Source organism: Scyliorhinus canicula, chromosome 3 (genome assembly GCF_902713615.1).
Source record: "Scyliorhinus canicula chromosome 3, sScyCan1.1, whole genome shotgun sequence".
Lineage (NCBI taxonomy): Eukaryota > Metazoa > Chordata > Chondrichthyes > Carcharhiniformes > Scyliorhinidae > Scyliorhinus > Scyliorhinus canicula.
This window is the reverse complement of record NC_052148.1, coordinates 124227794-124251272: the sequence shown is the minus strand read 5'-3', so window position 1 is coordinate 124251272 and position 23479 is coordinate 124227794. Positions and strand designations below refer to the sequence as shown.

The 23479-nt window shown below is 44.3% G+C and overlaps 1 protein-coding gene across 1 annotated transcript in view; it reads right to left on the bottom strand.

The window, feature by feature from the left end:
• txk (TXK tyrosine kinase) overlaps positions 1-23479 on the bottom strand; it is a 77469-nt gene that overhangs the window by 50780 nt on the left and 3210 nt on the right. The gene's annotated exons all lie outside the window — the stretch shown is intronic.

Below are 23479 nucleotides of genomic sequence, written 5' to 3'. Positions count from 1 at the left end.
AATCAGACAGTTCGTATTGCATTGTATTACGATCCCAGATCAGATCCCAACAGTGGCTAGGACACTGGACAGGATCTCCAATATTTGTTTTTAATTTTGTAAGACTGAGGAAAGGATAGCTCACTCTAGTAGTGATTGCACGGAAAATAGGCATATGGTGTATTAAAACAAACTTTATTATGAACACAGTATTAGAATACCTTTAACATCACACAAGAAAATAACTTACAATTACCCCTTAAACAATGCTAATCAATAAAGTGGAGATGCCGGCGTTGGACTGGGGTGAGCACAGTAAGAAGTCTTACAACACCAGGTTAAAGTCCAACAGGTTTGTTTCAAAGCTGTGCTCCGAAAGCTCGTGTTTGAAACAAACCTGTTGGACTTTAACCTGGTGTTGTAAGAATCAATAAAGTGAATACAGTAGCCTTAAACTGCTCTCTCTATTCCCACTCAAACAACAAAGAAACCATCTCCGCTCTCAATCCACTTTCGAATATAGTTAGCACCAAGGAATACCTGCTTTACAGAAATGTCTGGATACTCTACTTTGAGACAAAGAGATCTTTTGATGTTGCTTTAAAGAAAAAACCCGAATCCTGTCTGAACCATGCAGAAACTGGCTGCTCCAGCTTGTTTCCTCTCCCCTTCTAAACTTACTCTTCAGAACTGCTTGGAAAGAAACTCCTAATCTAGCTAAAGACATATTATTTAACTGAACTAAGATGTGTGACCTCTGCTCACATCTCCCACTAACATTCAACTAAAACACTGCTTTCCTGCAAAATGCCTCATATCTTGGCTCCTCCCAATAACCACATCGTCCTATCAAGCTGAACCCTCCCATCCAAACAAAACTCCATTAGCCCGAGCCTTCCACGATGCCTCAATTGAACCTCTAACTCCCAAAACCTTTCAAACCAGGATTCCTTAAAAATGCCTCTCCAGCAGTCATACACTCACCAACCAAGGCTTTCAACCCCCTGTGCACCAAACACTCACACACATCTGAAATTCATCACAACTGGTCAAAGCAGAGGTCACACATCTTAGTTCAGTTAAATAATATGTCTTTAGCTAGATTAGGAGTTTCTTTCCAAGCAGTTCTGAAGAGTAAGTTTAGAAGGGGAGAGGAAACAAGCTGGAGCAGCCAGTTTCTGCATGGTTCAGACAGGATTCGGGTTTTTTCTTTAAAGCCGGGATCGAACTGAGGACCTCGGCACCGTGAGGCAGCAGTGCTAACCACTGCACTACTGTGCTGCCAGAAAGAGGTCGCTTTTAAGGAAAATTTTAAAGGAGGACAGCAAAGCAACAAAGTATATAGGGAGGGTATTCAAGAGCTGAGGCCTAGGCAACTGAATGCCCAGTCACCAATGTTGGAGCAATTAAAATTCCAGGCCAAAATTAAAGGAGCACAGATATTTCTTTTTTTTAATATAAACATTTTTGTGAGATATTTATGGTTTTAAAACAATAACAGAAGAAACAATGTGCATACAAATATAAACAAAGGCCATCTTCCTGCCTCACAGGACCCACCTTACCAATACCTTAGCCTACACTAAACTAAACCCCAACCCCCCCACCCCCCCCCCTCCAACCCCCGTGTCTGTGTGGGTTCCCTCCCCCCGTGTCCCCCCCCCCCCCCCCCCCCCCCCCGTGTGTCCCCCCCCCCCCCCCCCACACACATCCCAAAGATCTGCAGGGCAGGTGGACTAGCCATGGTAAATCTCCCCTTAATTGGAAATAATGAATTGGGTACTCTAAATTCTTTGAAAAAGCTACCTCTGACCAGGTTTTTGGTATCGGTCCCAATATCTCCTAACGTTGCTTAGTGCCATACATTGGATTGGATTTTGTTTATTGTCACGTGTACAGAGGTACAGTGAAAAGTTTTTTTCTGCGAGCAGCTCAAAAGATCATTAAGTACATGAAAAGAAAATACATAAGAGGGCAACACAAGGTAGACAATGTAACTACATTATCACCGGCATTGGGTGAAGCATACAGGAGTATAGTGTTAATCAGGTCAGTTCGTAAGAGGGTCGTTTAGGAGCCTTGTTTAGCACACTGGTTTAGCACACTGGGCTAAATAGCTGGCTTGTAATGCAGAACAAGGCAGCAGCGTGGGTTCAATTCCCGTACCAGCCTCTCCAAACAGGCGCCAGAATGTGGTGAGTAGGGGCTTTTCACAGTAACTTAATTGAAGCCTACTTGTGACAATAAGTGATTATTATTATGGTAACAGCGGGGAAGAAACTGTTTTTGAGTCGATTCGTGCGTGTTCTTAGACTTTTGTATCTTCTGCCCGATAGAAGAAGTTGGAAGAGAGATTAAGCCGGGTGGAGAGGTCTTTGATTATGCTGCCCGCTTTCCCCAGGCAGCGGGAGGTGTAGATAGAGTCAATGTATGGTAGGCAGTTTCTAGTGATGGACTGGGCGGTATTCACGACTCTGTGAAGTTTATTGCGGTCTTGTGCCAAGCAGTTCCCATACCAGGCTGTGATGCAGCCAGATAGGATACTTTCTATAGTGCATCTGTAAAAGTTGGTAAGAGTCAGTGTGGACATGCCGAATTTCCTTAGTTTCCTGAGCAAGTATAGGTGCTGTTGCGCTTTCTTGATGATAGCGTCGACGTGGATGGACCAGGGTAGATTTTTGGAGATATGCACCCCTAGGAATTTGAAGCTGCTCACCGTCTCCACCTCGGCCCCATTGATGCTGACAGGGGTATGAACAGTACTTTGCTTCCTGAAGTCAATGACCAGCTCTTCAGTTTTGCTGACATTGAGGGATAGATTGTTGTTGCTGCACCACTCCACTAGGTTCTCTATCTCCCTCCTGTGTTCTGACTCGTCGTTATTCGAGATCTGGCCCACTATAGTCGCATCATCAGCAAACTTGTAGATGGAGATGGAACAAAATTTTGCCACGCAATCGTGTGTGTACAGGGAGTATACCGGCAGCCTTACGGGGCCCCGGTATTGAGGACTATTGTGGAGGAGGTGTTGTTGTTTATTCTTACTGATTGTGGTTTGTGGTCAGAAAGTCAAGGATCCAGTTGTTAAAGGAGGAGCCAAGTCCCAGCTTTTGGAACTTTGATATGAGCTTTGCTGGGATTATGATGTTGAAGGCGGAGCTGTAGTCAATAAATAGGAGTCTGATGCAGGAGTCCTTGTTATCGAGATGCTTCAGGGATGAGCACAGTAAGAAGTCTTAGAACACCAGGTTAAAGTCCAACAGGTTTATTATGAATCACTAGCTTTCGGAGCACTGCTCCTTCCTCAGGCGATTGGAGGGGTGGGGGGAATGTAATGCAACATGAATCCAAGATCCCGGTTGAGGCCGTACTCATGTGTGCGGAGCTTGGCTATAGGTTTCTGCTTGGCGATTCTGCACTGTCATGAGTCCTGAAGGCCACCTTGGAGAATGTTTACCCGGAGATCAGACGCTGAATGCCCTTGATTGCTGAAGTGTTCCCGACTGGAACGGAACATTCCTGCCTGCTGATTGTCGTGCGATGTCCGTTCATCCGTTGTCACAGCGTCTGCATGATCTCGCCAATGAGGCGATGAGTGTAGGTCCAGGGAGATGGTGTGTGCTGTGGGCTGATAGCGGCAGTATGCAAATTGTAGTGGTGAAGGCATTCTGGGTGTACAGAGGTGATGCACTTTATGACCAACCTCTCAAAGTATTTCATTACGACTGAAGTCAGGGTCACCTGATGGTAGTCATTGAGGCACGTTGCCTGGTTCTTCTTTGGCAGCAGTATGATGGTGGTCTTCTTGAAGCAAGTGGGGACCTCAGAGCGGAGTAGGGATAGGTTAAAGATGTCTGCAAACAACTCTACCAGCTTGTCCGCACAGGCTCTGAGTGCACAACCAGGAATCTTCCAAGGGTTCACTTTCAGAAAGGCCGATCTGACTTTGGAAGCTGTGATGGTGGGTATGGGTTTGTTGTGGGCTGCTGGGGCACTCAACAGTGGATCGTTGGTTACCTGCTTGAACCAAGCATAGAATGCATTGAGTTCATCGGGGAGGGGTGCGCTGCTGCTGGAGATACTGCTCGACTTCGCTTTGTAGCCTATTATGTTGTTTAGGCCTTGCCACAAGCACCGGGAGTCTGTAACACTAGTCTGTGACTCTAGCTTGGTCTGATATTCTCTCTTTGTTTTACAACGCTCTTATGAAGCACCTTGGATTGTTTCCTTACTTTCAAGATGATATATAAATATAAGTAGTTGTCATCTGGGGAGTTCTGCATTAGTTCAGAAATTTTACCCTAAACACCCTTAGAAAACTTTCTGGAGGGCTGAACTCTTTCCTATTAATGCTCATGTATGTTCAATTGAAGCCTTTTGAATATCTCCACAAGTTAAAGAGGAGGATGAAGCAAAATAAGATGTTGGCTTGATATTACATGGGAGAATCAGGCTGAATCTAAAAAGTACAGAAGAGAGGTGAGAATAGAAGTAAGATAGGCAAAGAGACAATATGACAGCTCACATAAAAGGAGCTTCATAGGTGTTCTGTCAGCCAATTAACTATAAATGAATTGGCATCGGAGTGATGGGACCAATTAGGGACAAAAATAGAGAACTGGTGGAGGCAGAAGACCATTGTTGAGGTACTAATCAAATATTTTGCATTGGTGTTTAACAAGGAGGAAAGGTTTTGCCAAAGCTGTGATAAATGAAACAGTTGTTAACTGGATAAGATAAAAGTAAAGATTGACAACTAGAAAGGCTGGTACTTCAAGTAGATAAGTCAGCTGGTCTGGATGAGATGAATTCTGGAACAGGGGGCTGAGGGAAAGAGGGGTCTGTAGAGGTGCCAACCACAATCTTCCTATTCCTTAGATACAGGGGTGGTGCCAGAGCGCTGGAGGATTGCAAATGTTACACACTTGTTCAAAGAAAGAGAAGGATAAACCTGCAAATTATAGGCCAGTCAGTTTAATATCCATGTTCTGGACATTTTTAGAAACTATCTGAGGAAAAATGAACAGCCACCTGAACAAGCATGGACTAATGATAGAATCCTTACAGTGCAGAAGGAGGCCATTCAGCCCTTTGAGTCTACACTGACCTATTGAAAGGGCACTTTACCCATGTCCACTCCACCCTATCCCTATAACCTAATCTGCATACCCATGGACACTAAGGGGCAATTTATCACAGCCAATCCAGCTAACCCAAACATATTTGGACTGTGGGAGGAAACTGGAGCACCCGGAGGAAACCCACGCAGCCACGGGGCGAACGTACAAACTCCACACAGACAGTGACCCAAAGTTGGAATTGAACCCAGGTCCCTGGCACTTTGAGGCAGCAATGCTAACCACTGTGCCACCGTGCTGCCCATAAATAAAGGAGGTCGCATGGATTTGTTAAGGCCGTTTGACAAAGTATCATGCATTAGGTTTATTAACAAAATAGAAGCCTCTGCAAATAATGGCAGCACGGTAGCATAGTGGTTAGCACAAATGCTTCACAGCTCCAGGGTCCCAGGTTCGAATCCCGGCTTGGGTCACTGTCTGTGTGGAGTCTGCACGTTCTCCCTGTGTGTGCGTGGGTTTCCTCCGGGTACTCCGGTTTCCTCCCACAGTCCAAAGATGTGCAGGTTAGGTGAATTGGCCAGACTAAATTGCCCTCAGGGTCCAAATTGCCCTTAGTGTTAGGTGGGGTTACTGGGTTATGGGGATAGGGTGGAGGTATGGGCTTGGGTAGGGTGCTCATTCCAAGAGCCGGTGCAGACTCGATGGGCCAAATGTCCTCCTTCTGCACTGTAAATTCTATGAAATAAAAGGAGCAGCAGCAATATGGATGCAAAATTGGCTCAGGGATACAACACAGGGATATAAAAAGGAAATGCTGGATAAACACAGCATGTCTGGCAACATCCGTGGAGAGAGAAACAGGGCTAACATTTCGAGTCCATATGACACTTCTTCAGATTCCCAGCATCCAGTGTTTTGCTTTTAGCTATATAAAACAGGGAGTTGTGGTGAGCATGTTTTCTCGGACTGGACAGAGGTATGCAGTGGAGTTCCCGAGGTTTACCATGAGGATCACTGCTGCTTTTGATATACATTAATGTGGACAGGGCACAATTTCAAAATGTTCAAATGGTGAAGATAGACTGCAAACGCTGGGGTATCTCTACTATAGAGCAGAGGAGATTTGATAGAAGTGTTTAAACCTCTAAAGGTTTAGATAGAATAAATAAAGAGGAACCTGCAATTGGGTAAAGGGTCAATAACCAGTGGACACAGGTTTTAGGTGATTGATAAAAGAACAAGAGGGATACAAGGAAAACAAATTTAGACAAGTGATTAGGATTTGAAATGTGCTGCCTTATAGGGTGGCGAGTATAAAATCAATATCAGCTTTCAAAAGAGAATTAGATAAATGCTTGAAGGAGAAACAATTGTAAGAGAATGGGCAAAGGGCAAAGTATGGATTGCTCAAGAATCAGTGATGACTCAGTGATAATGAATGCCAGAGTGGGTTTAATTAGACCTGGTATGTCTCCATTAGTGGTTGAAGACTGAAAGATTTAGGTCATATGATTTTCACCCAAATAACAATTACTTTAAGTAGCACACATATTTGAAGAATGTAAGAGTTACAGCCATCGCTCCTTTAGACCTGATTATCCATGATCATTTGCATCAGTTCAAAAGCCCATTCACCTGAAACACCCATCAGATTTGCCATGTCCGTAGGATGGAATGGTGAGTTTCCACCAGTTGAATCTGTCTAGGCTGTTCATCACATTGGCCCAAAACTTTAAGTGCACAGGAACCTGCGGTCGCATAAATCCATCTTTAATGATCTTTCACTGCAATGAACGATATTCAATTGCAGCCTCACTCAGATCTGTTTCTCATACTTTTAAATTAGTTAATTTATCTACCCTTGGCTCAGTGAACAAAGAACAGTACACCACAGGAACAGGCCCTTTGGTCCTCCAAGCCTGCACCGATCATGATGCCTGTCTAAACTAAAACCTTCTGCACTTCCGGGGTCCACGTCCCTCTATTCCCATCCTATTCATGTATTCGTTGCTGTCATATCTGTTTCCACCACCACCCCCAGCAGCATTTTCCAGGCACTCACTGCCCTCTGTGTAAAAAAACTTGCCTTGCACATCTCCTCTAAAGTTTCCCCCTCGCATCTGAAACGTATATCCCCTAGTACTTGAATTTTCCACCCTGGGGAAAAAGCATCTGACTATTCACTCTGTCCATGCCACTTGTAATTTTGTAAACCTCTATCAGATCGTGCCTCAACCTTCGTCGTTGCAGTGAAAACAATCGAAGTTTACCCAACCTTGCCTCATAGCTAATGCCCTCCAGATCAGGCAATATCCTGGTAAACTCTTCTGTACCCACTCCAAGCATCCACATCCTTATGGTAGTGTGGTGACCAGAATTGTATACAATATCCCAAATGTGGCCAAATTAACATTCTGTACAGCTGCAGTGTCAATTTGTCAATTTTTACACTTAATGCCCTGACTGATGAAGGCCAGCATGCTATATGTCTTCTTAACTGCCTTATCCACCTGCGTTGCCCCTTTCAATGATCTGTGGACCTGTGCGTCCAGATTTCTCTGCCTGTCAACACTTTTAAGGGTTCTGCCATTTACTGTATAATTCCTACCTGTATTAGACCTTCCAAAATGCATTACCTCATATTTGTCTGGATTAAATACCATCTGCCATTTCACTGCCCAAGTCTCCAATCCTGCTGTATCCTCTGACAATCCACTTCACTATCCGCAACTCCAACAATCTTTGGGCCATCCGCAAACTTAATAATCAGACCAGCTAGATTTTCCTCCAAATCATTTATATATACAATGAACAACAAAGGTCCCAGCACTGATTCCTGTGGAACACCACTGGTCACAGCTTTCCAGTCAGAAAAGCACCCTTCCACCACTACCCTCTGACTTCGATGACCGAGCCTGTTTAGCATCCATCTTGCCAGCTCACCTCTGACCCCATGTGACTTCCCCTTTGCACCAGTTTGCCATGAAGGATCTTGTCAAAGGCTTTACTGAAGCTCATGTAGACAACATCCACTGCTTTTCCTTCATCAATCATCTTCGTCACTTCCTCAAAAAACACAATCAAGTTAGTAAGTCACGACCTCCCCTTCACAAAACCATGCTGCCTATTGATAATAAGTCAATTTGTTTCCAAATGTGAGTAAATCCTGGTCCTAATAATCTTCTCCAGTAATTTCTCTACCACTGACATAAGGCTTACCGGCCTACAATTTCCTGGATTATCCCTGATACCCTTCTTAAACAAAGGAATAACCAACAGGTTAAAAACATGACGGAACAGAGGGTTACGATTTTATGCCTTTTCATAAGTTTCTTACTCCAGCTTGTTTATCTCAAATCACTCTCATAAATCTCTACTTCCTGTGTCATCAAAATAATGTAACTTTGCCACGAAAAGTAGGTAACTTTCACTAATGTATTGAAGAAATGAGCAACAAACCCTGTTCAGTAATTGCTTTTAACTGCAGGACTTCTCTTACATCCCTGTAAGTTTGTACACCAGTATTCAAATTGTCTCAGACTCATTTTAAGTTTGAAGTATCAGGCAGAGGGGCTTGTTTAGCACAGTGGGCTAAACAGCTTGATTGTAATGCAGAACAATGCCAGCAGCGCGCGTTCAATTCCTGTACAGGCATCCCCGAACAGGCGCCAGAATGTGACGACTAGGGGCTTTTCACAGTAACTTCATGTCGTGTTTTGTACTCTGGGATAACACAGGCTGCAGCTGGATGCAGCTTTAACCAAAAGATACTCCAGACTTTGAAGTTAGTTCAATCTGCTTTATTGAACCAGTAGCACAGTTAGCACAGTTCTCCACGAGTTCGACTCTCTGCTAACCTAAGTGTGGTTATTCTGACTGAACCAGACTAGCTCTTAGCCACGTGCTGGAGGTATGATACTGTAAATACACCCTAACTCACTCTGTAGATGTCCATCAGTGGAAAGAGGCAGAGTGTGAGTGCCTCGTGCCTTTTATAGTGAGATACCACCCCTGAGTGTCCTGCCTGCTCATTGGTCATGTCCTGTTCTGTGTTCATTAGCTGCCTGTCTGTGCCTGTCTGTATATCATTATTGGCATGTCTGCATATCATGACATTTCATTGAAGCCTACTTGTGACAATAAGCAATTATTATTATTATTTATTTTAACACAGGTGAGCAACCAAATAAATGAATTATACAGTCCTATTGAATATTCATCTATTTAAAATAGACATTCTTCCAACAAACTCCTCAAACAAACATTTTTAGAGCTTTCCATTTCTGTAGGGATGGAAGAGGGAAGAAAGTAGATAGGCTGTCCATCTTCCCCGATTCTTCATTATTTAGTAAGTGAACAATCTCGTCATGTTCATCTCATATTCCTGCAGAAGTTGAAAATTCTGTCCTAGAACTCCAGGAACTAAGCTAGCCACTTGTAACTTCTTTTAATTATACCAAGTGATTAATTTCCTAACCTTTCTTGCCAATGTTGGAGCAACTTAATCCAAATTGTTTCTTATAAATTTTTCACTTGATTTTGACAGGTTTCTAGCTGATCACATCCTTTGCTCTGAGGTCTTTAAACTGTCTCTGCCAATTCAGAAAGAATCCCTCTTTAATAAATGAGCTTGTATTGAAAATATTCTAATGAGGTTTTTAAAATTTCATTCATGGGATATGGGCGTAACTGGCTAGGCATTAAAATAGTGCCCATTCCTAATTGCTCATGAGAACATGGTGGTGAGCTGCCTTCTCGAATCGCTGCAATCGATGTGGCATAGGTACACATGGTGCTGAAGGAATGAAGTTCCAGGATTTCGACCCAGTGACAGTGAAGGAACATCAATATATTTCCAAGTCAGGATCGTGAGTGGCTTGAAGGGGAACTTGTAGATGGTGGTGTTCCCATGCATCTGCGGCCCTTGATGGTAGAGGCAATGGGTCTGGAAGATGATAAGGAATCCTGGTGAGTCTTGCACTGCATTTTGTAAATGGTACACGCAGCTGCCACTGTGTGTCAGTGGTGGGGGGAATAAATGTTTGTGGATGGGATGCCAACCAAACAGGCTTTTTTATTATAAACATTTTATTGAGGTATACAACAACAAAATAAACAATGTACATGAATTTATAAACATAGTGCAAAAGCCGTCATCCTCCCTTACAGGTCCCACCTTTACTAACCCTCTACTCTAAACTAGCCAATCAAACAGGCTTATTTGTCTTAGATGGTGTTAAGCTTCTTGAGTGTTGTTGGAGCTGTTTTCTTCCAAGCAAGTGGGATGTATTCCATTACACTCCTGAATTAGGCCTTATAGATGCTGTTTCGGATTTAGCGTTCAGGAGGTTAGTTACTCGCCACAGGATTCCTAGTCTCTTGACTTGCTCTTGTAGCCAGAGCATTTTATGGCTAGTCCAGTTCCGTTTCTGGTCACTGATAACCCACAGGATGTTGATAGTGGGGGGATTCAGCAATGGTAATGCTACTGAATGTCATGGGACGATGGTTAGATTCTCTCTTGTTGGAGATGGTCATTGCCTGGCATTTGTGTGATGCAAATCTTACTTGCCACTTGTCAGCTTAAGCCTGGATAGTGTCCAGGTCTTGCTGCATTTCGACATGAACTGCTTCGCTGTTGAGGGATCGCAACAGGTGCTAAACATTGTATATCAGTGAACATCCCCATCATTGAGGATGGGGATATCTTGGAGTCTTCTCCTCCAGTGAGTTGTTTGATTGACCACCACCATTCATGACTGGATGTGGCAGGACTGCAGAGCTTAGATCTGATTTGTTGGTTGTGGAATCACTTAGCTCTGTGTGCCACTTGCTGCTTATGCTGTTTGGTACACAAGTAATCCAGTGTTGTAGCTTCACCGTGTTGACACCTCAGTTTTATATATGCCTGACGTGCTCCCCTTCACTCTCCATTGAACCAGTTGGCTTGGTGGGACTGGTAGAGTGAGGGTATGCTAAGCCATGAGGTTACAGATTGTGACTGTACAATTCTGCTGCTGATGGCCCACAGCTTCTCGTGGATGCCCTGTCCAAAGTTGCTAGATATGTCCAAAGTCTATCCAATTTAGCACGGTGGTAGTGCCACACAACAAGATGGAGGGTATCCTCAACGTAAAGATGGGACTTTGTCTCCACAAGGACTTTGACCTGGTCACTCCTACCGATGTTGCCACGGACAGATGCATCTGCAGCAGGCAGGTTGGTATGTTTTACCCTCTTGTTGGTTCCCTCAACACCTGCCACAGACCGAGTCTAGCAGCTATGTCCTTTAGGACTCGGCCAGCTTGATCTGCAGTAATGCTACTGACCCCTCCTGTTGATGTCCCCCTCCAAGAGTACATTCTGTGCCATTGGCCCCTCAGTGCTTCTTCAAAGTGGCGTTCCAATTGGAGAAGTACTGATTCATCTTGGCTCAGTACGTGGTAATCAGCATTATCTTTCCTTAATCATGTTTGACCTGATGCCATGAGACTTCATGGAATCCACAGTCGATGTTGAGGACTCCCAGGGCAATTAACAGCAGGTGAGATGGTGGTAATATTACAGGACCAGTGATCCAGAGGATTAGGCTCATGTTTGGCAGCACGGTAGCATTGTGGATAGCACAATTGCTTCACAGCTCCAGGGTCCCAGGTTCGATTCCGGCTTGGGTCACTGTCTGTGCGGAGTCTGCACATCCTCCCAGTGTGTGCGTGGGTTTCCTCCGGGTGCTCCGGTTTCCTCCTACAGTCCAAAGATGTGCAGGTTAGGTGGATTGGCCATGCTAAATTGCCCTTAGTGTCCAAAGTTGCCCTTAGTGTTGGGTGGGGTTGCTGGGTTGTGGGATTGGGGTGGAGGTGTTGACCTTGGGTAGGGTGCCCTTTCCAAGGGCCGGTGCAGATTCGATGGACCGAATGGCCTCCTTCTGCACTGTAAATTCTATGGTAATCTATGAAACTCCCTCCCAACTGTACACCACTGTGCCACCACCTCTGTGGGGTCTGCCTTGCCAGTGGGTCAGGACATACCCAGGGCTGGTGATGGTGGGGGTTGAGACATTGGCCGGGATACTCCCCTACCCGGCGGGGCGGGGGGGGGGGGGGGGGGGGTCCCGGCATACCGGAGTGGCGAATTCTCCGCACCTTTAGGGGCTAGGCCCGCGCCGGAGTGCCTCCCGCTCCGCCGACCGACGTGAACAGTCTTTGGCGCCCCGCCAGCCGGGGCCGAAAGGCCTTCGCCGGTCGGCGCGAGTCCGCGCATGCGCCGGAGCATCAGCGGCTGTTGACGTCACCCCGGCGCATGCGCGGTGGAGGTGGTCTCTTCCGCCTCCGCCATGGTGGAGGCCGTGGCGGCAGCGGAAGAAAAAGAGTGCCCCCACGGCACAGGCCCGCCGCCGATCGGTGGGCCCCGATCGCGGGCCAGGCCACCGTGGGGGCACCCCCCAGGGTCAGATCGCCCCGTGCCCCCCCCCCCCAGGACCCCGGGGCCCTGGTGCCGACCGACGTTGGCGGGAGAGGCCTGACAGCGGCGGGACTTCGGCCCATCGCGGGCTGGAGAATCGCCGCGGGGGGCCCGCCGACCGGCGCGGCGCGATTTCCGCCCCTGCCGATTCCAGGGTGACGGAGAATTCCAGCCACTGCGGGGGCGGGATTTACGCCAGCCCCGGGCAATTCCCCGACCCTGTTGGGGGGGGGGGGGGGGGGGTTGGAGAATTGCGCCCGTTATCTGTAAGGTATGATTTCGTGAGTATGACTATGTCAAACTGTTGATTGATTAGTCTGTGAGACAGCTCTCCCAATTTACTGGATTAACAATTAAATCAAAATCATTCTAAATTGTCAGTACAAAAAATTATAATGCAAGGCCTAGAAGAAAGTGTGTCACTTTTTAACAGATTTAATTTTGACCAATTTTGTTTCAGCAATTCAATACTGTGCAATTAAAACTTATCCAAAACTGGCTGGATAACAACAGAATATAGCAGTAAGAACTTTACATTTTTGGAAGACAAGAAGGGATAAAAGATGTGATGAGGGGGAATTGAAGATACCTTAAGGAGATTTTGAAAGCAGGAAGGCAGATCGCAAGGTGGAGTAGAGAAGGGAAGCAAGAATGCTTCACCAATGAAAGATTCAATGGATGCTTACTGCCATAGAAGCTTCAGAGCAAAATCACTGTTTTACACTAACATACTCTCTTTTCCTGAAGAAAATCGGACATTTTAACACAGCTTTGACCAAAGGGAAAATATTGAAATGAAGGAAGATTTGCAAACATTTTCAAAACTGCTAAAATATGTATAAAATGTAATACAGTTCGCATCATGTGTGTGTTTGTAGCGCTAACAATTATACTCAAAGCTGAGAGACTGGTTCAATAGAAGATTTATTGTTGTACGATGTTGTCCCTCCATCTGCAACTGTAGACTAAGGGTCTGAGTGGCTCTCATGCATATTTATACACAAGCTCCCTGTGGGCGGAGCTAGCCGGCAGGGGCTTACCAGAGGAACCTGTATCACAGGTACAGGCATACATCCCCCTACTGCAGTACGCATAACTACAGTGGTTATCTCACCACAGTGTTCAAGTTTATAATTCCTTGGACTGAATAATGATTTGGGTAGATATTGCAAATAGTTGCAGCCTCAGAAAATGCAGCTTTAAAAAATCTAGTTGATTTCAGCCATATCACTAAAGGCAGATAGCAAGCCAGTGGCAAAATGGGAGGGAAGCTATTACCACACTAGTCCATTATACCTGCAGCATATGCCGTTGCCATGTGGCATTAGTCAAGCCTGAGAGTTGGTCGTCCCACCTTCGCACCTTATTCATGCCTTTGCAACACTTATTAGGCAGAATGTATGGCACAGAGGAAGGTTCCGCCCAACCAATCTGTAAGAACATAAGAACATAAGAACTAGGAGCAGGAGTAGGCCATCTGGCCCCTCGAGCCTGCTCCGCCATTCAATTAGATCATGGCTGATCTTTTGTGGACTCAGCTCCACTTTCCGGCCCGAACACCATAACCCTTAATCCCTTTATTCTTCAAAAAACTATCTATCTTTACCTTAAAAACATGTAATGAAGGAGCCTCAACTGCTTCACTGGGCAAGGAATTCCATAGATTCACAACCCTTTGGGTGAAGAAGTTCCTCCTAAACTCAGTCCTAAGACTATGTCGGTGTTTATGCTCTATTTTAACCTCCTCCTATCTTTCCTCAGCTAAATCTACCATCTAAACTCTCTATTCCCTTCCCACTCACATGTTAGTCTAGCTTCCCCTTGTATACTATTCCCTTCAACCGCTTCCTGTGGTAGCAAGTTCCATACTCTCATCACTCTTTAGGTAAAGAAGTTTCTTCTGAATTCCCTATTGGATTTCAAGGTGATGATCTCGTATTGTTGGCTATAGTTATTCTCTTCCCTAGAAGTAAAATCAAACTGATTGACTTTGTAAATTTTCATGATAGTTTTAAACAAGTTCTAAAATGGATGTTTTTTTTCTCAATGCAAACCCATGAAGATGTTAACATTTTAGATATGAAACTTCAGTATTACTAGCCAGCGTGTAGATTTCTAATTATAGCCAAGCTTGTAGGAGGTACAGTTTTACTTTCTTAATGCTCACTTCATGAGTAAGTGGAACATTAACAATCAGTGAAAGGTTAAGAGGAATGTAAAATATATAAATACGACAGATTATTTATTGCTGATGTGGTTAACTTTAATGCTTTGAAACAAAAATATTATTTGAAATAATTCTTCCTTGACAAAGCACAAAATGGTAATTTGGACAATGGTAGTCCCATCAGACCTCAAAGATTTGTTTTAAAGATTGTCTTTCTATGAAAGCAGCCCAGTATTTCCACTATCAAACTGACAATCTCAAAAAGAAAACACAAGTAGCTGCCAATTTGTGCTGATATCAGATCTGCTGTAAAATCATGTTTGACAAACCTACTGGGATTTTTGAAAACTTAACTAATAGAATAGATAAGTGTGAATCAATGGATGTGGTGTATTTGGATTTTCAGAAAGCTTTTGATAAAGTCCCACATGAGAGGTTTGTATGCAAAATTAAAGCACGCATGGGATTGAGGTAATATATTAGCATGCAGTGAGAATTGGTTAGCAGATAGGAAACAGAGAATAGGAATAAATGGGTCTTTTTCAAAGTGGCAGGCAGTGACTAGTGGGGTCCGCAGGGATCAGTGCTTGGGCCCCAGCTGTTCACAAAATACATCAATGATTTTGATGATAATAATATTTCCAAGTTTGCTGAGAACACAAAACTCGTTGGGAATGTATGGAGAGACAGATGTTATGAGACTTCAAGGTGATTTAGCCAAGTTCAGTGAGTGGGCAAATGCGTGGCAGATGCAGTATAATGCGGGTAAATGTGAAGTTATCTACTTTTAGATGAAAAACAGAATGGCAGAATATTATTTAAATGGTGAGATATTGGGAAATAAGAACATAAGAACTAGGAGGAGGAGTAGGCCATCTGGCCCCTCGAGCCTACTCCGCCATTCAATGAGATCATGGCTGATCTTTTGTGGACTCAGCTCCACTTTCCGGCCCGAACACCATAACCCTTAATCCCTTTATTCTTCAAAAAACTATCTATCTTTACCTTAAAAACATTTAATGAAGGAGCCTTAACTGCTTCACTGGGCAAGGAATTCCATAGATTCACAACCCTTTGGGTGAAGAAGTTCCTCCTAAACTCAGTCCTAAATCTACTTCTCCTTATTTTGAGGCTATGCCCCCTAGTTCTGCTTTCACCCGCCAGTGGAAACAACCTGCCCGCATCTATCCTATCTATTCCCTTCATAATTTTATATGTTTCTATAAGATCCCCCCTCATCCTTCTAAATTCCAACGAGTACAGTCCCAGTCTACTCAACCTCTCCTCATAATCCAACCCCTTCACCTCTGGGATTAACCTAGTGAATCTCCTCTGCACACCCTCCAGTGCCAGTACGTCCTTTCTCAAGTAAGGAGACTAAAACTGAACACAATACTCCAGGTGTGGCCTCACTAACACCTTATACAATTGCAGCATAACCTCCCTAGTCCTAAACTCCATCCCTCTAGCAATGAAGGACAAAATTCCATTTGCCTTGTTAATCACCTGTTGCACTTGTAAACCAACTTTCTGTGACTCATGCACTAGCACACCCAGGTCTCTCTGCACAGCAGCATGCTTTAATATTTTATCGTTTAAATAATAATCCTGTTTGCTGTTATTCCTACCAAAATGGATAACCTCACATTTGTCAACATTGTATTCCATCTGCCAGACCCTAGCCCATTCACTTAACCTATCCAAATCCCTCTGCAGACTTCCAGTATCCTCTGCACTTTTCGCTTTACCACTCATCTTAGTGTCATCTGCAAACTTGGACACATTGCCCTTGGTCCCCAACTCCAAATCATCTATGTAAATTGTGAACAATTGTGGGCCTAACACAGATCCCTGAGGGACACCACTAGCTACTGATTGCCAACCAGAGAAACACCCATTAATCCCTACTCTTAGCTTTCTATTAATTAACCAATCCTCTATCCATGCTACTACTTTACCCTTAATGCCATGCATCTTTATCTTATGCAGTAACCTTTTGTGTGGCACCTTGTCAAAGGCTTTCTGGAAATCCAGATATACTACATCCATTGGCTCCCCGTTATCTACCGCACTGGTAATGTCCTCAAAAAATTCCACTAAATTAGTTAGGCACGACCTGCCCTTTATGAACCCATGCTGCGTCTGCCCAATGGGACAATTTCTATCCAGATGCCTCGCTATTTCTTCCTTGATGATAGATTCCAGCATCTTCCCTAATACCGAGGTTAAGCTCACTGGCCTATAATTTCCCGCTGTCTGCCTACCTCCTTTTTTAAACAGTGGTGTCACGTTTGCTAATTTCCAATCCACCGGGACCACCCCAGAGTCTAGTGAATTTTGGTAAATGTTGACATGCAAATTGACTGGGTGTCCTCGTACATCAGTCACTGAAAGCAAGCAGGTACAGCCAAGTGGTTAGGAAGGCAAATGGTATTGACCTTCATTTCAAGAGGACTTGAGTACAGGAACAAGGATTTCTTACTGCAGCTGTACAGGACCTTGGTGAGACCACACTTAGAGTATTATGTGCAGTTTTGGTCTCCTTATCTAGGAAAGGATATACTTACCATAGAGGCAGTTACAGTGAAAGGTTCACCAGACTGATTCCTGGGATGGCAGGATTGGGTGGTATGAGGAGAGATTGTGTTGACTAGGCATGTATTTGCTGGAATTTAGGAGAATGAGTGGGGATGTAATTGAAACATGTAAAATTATGACAGAGCTGGACAAACTGGATGCAGGGATGATCTTTCCTCTCGCTGTAGGGGGGCTAGAACAAGGAGTCACAGACTCAGGATATGGGGTCAGACATTTCGGACTGAGATAAGGAGAAATTTCTTCACTCAAGAGTAGTGAACCTGTGGAATTCTCTACCACAGAAAGCTATGGAGGTCAAATCACTGAATATATTTAATAAGGAAATAAATAGATTTCTAGACTCTAAAGGTGTAAAGGAGTATGGGGAGAGCACAGCAATATGGTGTTGAGATAGAGGATCAGCCATGATCATGTTGAATGCAGAGCAGGCTTGAAAGACCCAAGGAGCGACTCCTGCTTCAATTTTCTATGGCTGTAATTCTCGCTCTGTCCACACCGGCAGGATTCTCTGGTCTTGATATAGTGAATGGAGTCCGGCTGAGCTCCAAATTCACTGTTCCCGCTGGCAGCATTGGCTGGGCCAAGTCGGAACGGAGAATCTCGGCCTATGTTTCTATCTCCTCTATCTTTAACTGAAGAATAGCAACACAGAACAAGTAATCCCATATTAACTATCCCATTACAGGCTTTATTCAGTGAGCCTTAGTACCACTTACAAATGTGCTTTGAGCATCTTCTCTATTTAAATATGTTGGTCTAATGGATCCGATTTGTGCCTTACTCCTGTTTTCATATTTGGATTCCTCCAGTCCTCGGCCAAATGCACAGAGCTTCTCAAATTATTAATCAGAGATTTCCATATGCATGTTTTAGATGTCCTGGTGTTTGAATGCATGACTCAATCCTGTCATCATCTGATTTCCACACAGATACAGGGATCACTGGTTAGTAATCAGGAAGGAGCAGCAGTCCAAGCTGATTTTTCACTGACTTACCTGAGAAGCAGATACTAATGAGTTCATAGCAACCAACTCAGCCCGGCCAGAAATAGGACCTGGGGTCTTTCTGATCTGTGTGGTTACCTGAGAAGCAGAAACTAATGAGTTCAGAGCAACCCACTCAGCCTGGCCATAAATAGGGTCTGTGTGGTAATATGGCATAACAAGCACTGCTACTGAGCCATCAGGGGAACTATTTGGGATTATAAATTTTGTTGAAGCACAAAAGGGTCACTACTAAGAATTTGAGCCATTCCTCAGAATATTTTTCACCTTTTAAAATCACTTAAACTTGAAATGAAATGAAAATCGCTTATTGTCACGAGTAGGCTTCAAATGAAGTTACTGTGAAAAGCCCCTAGTCGCCACATTCCAGCGCCTGTTCGGGGAGGCTGTTACGGGAATCGAACCGTGCTGCTGGCCTGCTTGGTTTGCTTTCAAAGCCAGCGATTTAGCTGTGTGCTAAACAGCCCCTATATAACTTCACTGGAATAACTATATTAAATAAACCCCTTTGTAAATAATCTTTAATACTCCACTTCTTAAAGTATGCATCATTACTTCCTATGCTCAGGCCCTGTAAATTTGATTCTGAAAATCTATTTTCATGTTGATAATGTACCAACACCAGCTGGGCAGACACTCGAGTAAAACGTTCGGCAAAACCCAGCAAGAGCCCATCTCTTCCTGTGGCCTGAGGTCAGAGGCACAGGATGCTCAAGGCTCTTTCTATTGGCTCTGCAACGGGGACCAGCAGCATGCAGGTTCAGTGGAATGAAGACTTTTATTTGAGTGCCACTCTTGCAAAGCCCAGCTGGCACCAACATAAAAGTATTTTCTATGTCTAACCAGCAACAGGTGCATCAGAATGGTTCATCTTATCTCACCATCTGAATTTCTTTCTGTGGAAGTGGTTTATCTTCACTTGACACCTCATCTCACCAGCCAAGTCAGTGATTAGAAATTTACTGTTCATGTGTACACTTCTGGGCCTTAATCTACAAGTTACAAAGCTGTCATGCAAACATACGTAGTTCAATCTTCTGTATCAATGGTTCATTGAAGTTAAACTTTTCCAGTCCTAATTCATTAAAATATGTAAAATTATATGTAAGCAGCAATAGAAGACAAAGTAACTCGGAAATAGATAATATCTATGTAGGTTTCATCCATAGAGAATTTTGTACCTCTTGTTTTTAACATTATTTTATTATCCAAGGGCATGGCAATGTTGAATACTCACTGCTTTTCTCCCTGTTCTAGCCTCCCTCATAAATGACATTTAAAATGACATTTATCTTATAAAATAATCACATTAACCATTTGCTGTCAGTGCTTTTTATTGTGTTTAACACTGTGGTACATAACATCAAGCGGTTTGAAATAGCAGCTGTCAATCAAATTTTGGATTTATGCACATGCAAAGACAAATTCAGTCCTGGACCCTGTTTGTGATCACACTACAAACACCTCATTGCTGCACATCTGCTCCTCTGTGCCACTGACCTCACTTGTTACTTTATAGGCCTTTGAAGCCCAGCCAAAAACAAGTATGAACATAAGAACTAGGAGCAGGATTAGGCAATTCAGACCCTCAAGTCTGCTGCGCCATTTAATATGATCATGGCTGTTCTCATCTCAGCCTCAAATCCACCGTCCTGCCCGTTCTCCATAACCCTTCAACCCATGACTAATTAAAAATCTGTCTATCTCTCCCTTAAATTTACTCAATGTCCCAGCATCCACCGCTCTCTGGGGTAGTGAAATCCACAGATTCACGACCCTCGAGAGAAACAATTTCTCCTCACCTTTGTTTTAAATCCTCTAAACCTTATCCTAAAACTATGACCTCTCATTCTTGATTGTCCCACAAGATGAAACATCCTCTCTACGTCTCCTTTGTCAATACTTATCATCTTATACAATTCAATTCGGTCTCCTTTCACTCTGCTAAACTCGAGAGAACATAGGCCTAAACTGCTCAATCTCTCTTCATAACACAAACCCCTCATCACCGGAATCAATCTAGTGAACGTCCTCTGAACTGTGTCTAATTCAACTATATCCCTCCTTAAGTAAGGGGACCAAAACTGTACACAGTTCTCCAGGTACGGTCTCACCATTGCTTTGTACAGTAGGAACAGCACTTGTATACTCTATAGCTATTTAGAGCAACATACCATTTGCCTTCCTTGTTACCTACTTTATCTTCATGCTAGTTTGCTGAGATTCATGCATGAGGATACGCGTATCCCTCTGCACCAAATCACTCTGAGGTTTCTCTCCATTTAGATAATAAGTTACTGTTCCATTTTTCCGACCAAAATGGACAACTTTACGCTTATCCACATTAAACATCATCTGCCAAATTTTAGCCCACTCACCTAATCTATCGATTTGCATTTGTAAATTTCTTGGAAGCGATTTACGGGCCCCTTTGCACCCAGCACGGATCAGTGTGCACTGGTTAAATCACGGGAGAGGCCGAAATCGGGATCGGCACCAGTCGCCGATCAGTTCACAATCTAACCGGCAAGCATCAATTGTCACCAATTAAGGTCAATCTCTATCTTATTAAGGAGATGGACAACATATCTAACAATCCCACAAACTATATACCCATAACAGAGGAAACAACAGCTGCTGCCTGTCTGCTCCACCAAACACTTCCAGGACATAGCCCTGTTTGTGGATATATAGTGAAGGCCACTTTAACTCCCTTTGACTGTGAGCAGCCTCTGGCTGCACAACTGCAATATGTTGCTAATAAGGAATTGGCCTTGTTAGTTCTGAGAGCACTTCACAGTTGCAGGTTGTGTTTGCTGCTTGCTCCTGCAAATGCCTGGAGGCTGCTGTTGCTGTTTCCTTCCTTTTCAGTAGCCAGAAAGAAGGACAACTTTTTCTAAGGTACCTGAGTCCTGGAACACCGGGCTCAGGAGGACATAAGAATCCAGAAGGCAATCCGATTTGAAGCAAGAAGACACTGCTGAACCTGATGCATGACATTGATCCAAATGGGTTACCTGATGACACCTTTGATTGCGGTGCTTTTGTTGCTCGTATGGCGAGTGCTGCATGTAACTGGCACGTCACCATGGGTTAAACACGCTGGAAATCAAGGATGTTCAACTGCACCTTGAGCGGCAGTGGAACATGTGGATGTCAGGATTTGGTTCTGGTGAAATTGAGCTGTGTGGGAGGGCCTGCACAGCTGTGGCTCCTCGACAGAGAATGGCACCGATATGTGGAACACTTTGATTGACAGATCATTTCTACAGCAAAGTTCTGGACATGATAACACATTCTCAGGATTATCCTCTGTTTCTCTTGAGGAACCTGTGAGGGGTGGTACATATGTTTGTGTTTTTTTGTGAAAATGAGCTGACCGCTGGCTTTGAAAGCAGACCAAGGCAGGCCAGCAGCACGGTTTGATTCCCGTATCAGCCTCCCCGAACAGGCGCCAGAATGTGGCGACTAGGGGCTTTTCACAGTAACTTTATTTGAAGCCTACTTGTGACAATAAGCGATTTTCATTTCATTTCCACATAGCTTTGTATTGGTACCAATATGTAACAGTGACATTTTCTTTTTGTTTAATGGAATGTCACGTGGTTGATTTCAATCTTTGTTACTGTTAACTGACCAATAAACAACATATTCTTAAGTGCATTCTCGTCGGTGCCCGTCCCTTGAGGATCCTCAACTATAAGGTAATTAATTAATCCCTCCTTATTAAGCAATACCAAATCCAGAATAGCCTGCTCCCTGGTTGGTTCCACAATGCATTGTTCAAAGAAACAATCTTGAACACATTCAACAAACTCTCCCTCGAGGCTACCCTTGCCAATTTGATTACTCCAGACCATATGCATATTAAAATTACCCATGATTATTGTTGTTCTTTCTTGTACTGAGGGGGGTGGCGGTGCTGTTGGAAGTGGTATGCTGTTGGCGGGGGGGGGGGGGGGGGGGGGGGGGGCGTTGCTGGTGAGGTGAGGTGGAGTTAGTGGAGAGTGGGGTGCATGGCTCAAATGACAGGCACCATGGTTGTAACTAGCAATGTATGCCAACCTGGTGCACTGGGAATGCGGTCTTGTTGATGGAGGCTGCAGATTTCTGCAGTGACCTGTCTTGAGAGCCTGATCCTCCTGAGGCACTGGTGTTCAATAATGTTGACCCTCTGTCATTGGATCCTTTGTTGGGTGGTCTTGCCACCTTCCTGCTGAATCTCCGTGCCTGTCCCCTCTGCCCTCTACAGTGACATGTGGCTGAGGGGAAGGCAGCAACTGCGGCTGCTATTGGTGTTGGTGTCCCTCTTGTTACTCACCAGGAGTGCATGGTCGAGCTCCACAAGCTGCTCCCAGGCTGTACTGAAGGCTGGCAGCAGGAGACTGCAAATTACTCTTAGATTCACTGAACTAGCACTTTCCAATGTGCTCTTACCTTGTTGACCCTTGCAGGTTCTACATAGCTCAGGAAACTTATATAGGAACAGTTAAAGCCAGAGTTTTGGATCAGATGCTGATATAATTGTTTATTTGCATATTTGGAGTTCTCTACCCACCCACAAACACTCTGGATTAAATTGGGAGGTGATGGGATCATGTCAGGTTGCTGATCCAGCAGCACTTTTCAGGTCTAACTTTTGTCTCTACCTGAATCAGTCTCCCCTTTGCAGCTAAAATTCTGTGCCTGGTGTCCACACCAGCATATTATCAGCTGTGTTGAATATCAACCAGGAACAGGAGCAAGAGCAGGAACCCAGGTTGCTTTTCTGAACACCAACTTTATGTGGCAACTGTAACATCCCAAGGCTGATTACACATAAGTGTAATCAGGCAAAATTTGACACTGTGCTAAATAAGGAGACATTGGATGGGGTGACTCCAAGATTAATAAAAGGGTACGTTTTTAGAAAGAGAGAGGTTGGTAGGCAGGGTGGTCAAGGCTTGGTAGATCACAAATTTTAGCGCTGAGGGTCTAGCTGGCAGCAAGCTCTCGAAAGAGCTTTGGTTTTTGAAGGATAAAGCAGAGAAGACTACTCAGAGGGCCAATGGGATATTTGAGTCTGAAAATGACGTTGATGAATGTTTTCAGCATGGACTGAGGCTGGGACAAAATTAGATGATGTTGCGGAGGTACCTTTAGCATCACAATGTATACGCTCCTAGCCCACCTGAAAGCAACATAACCTCCTG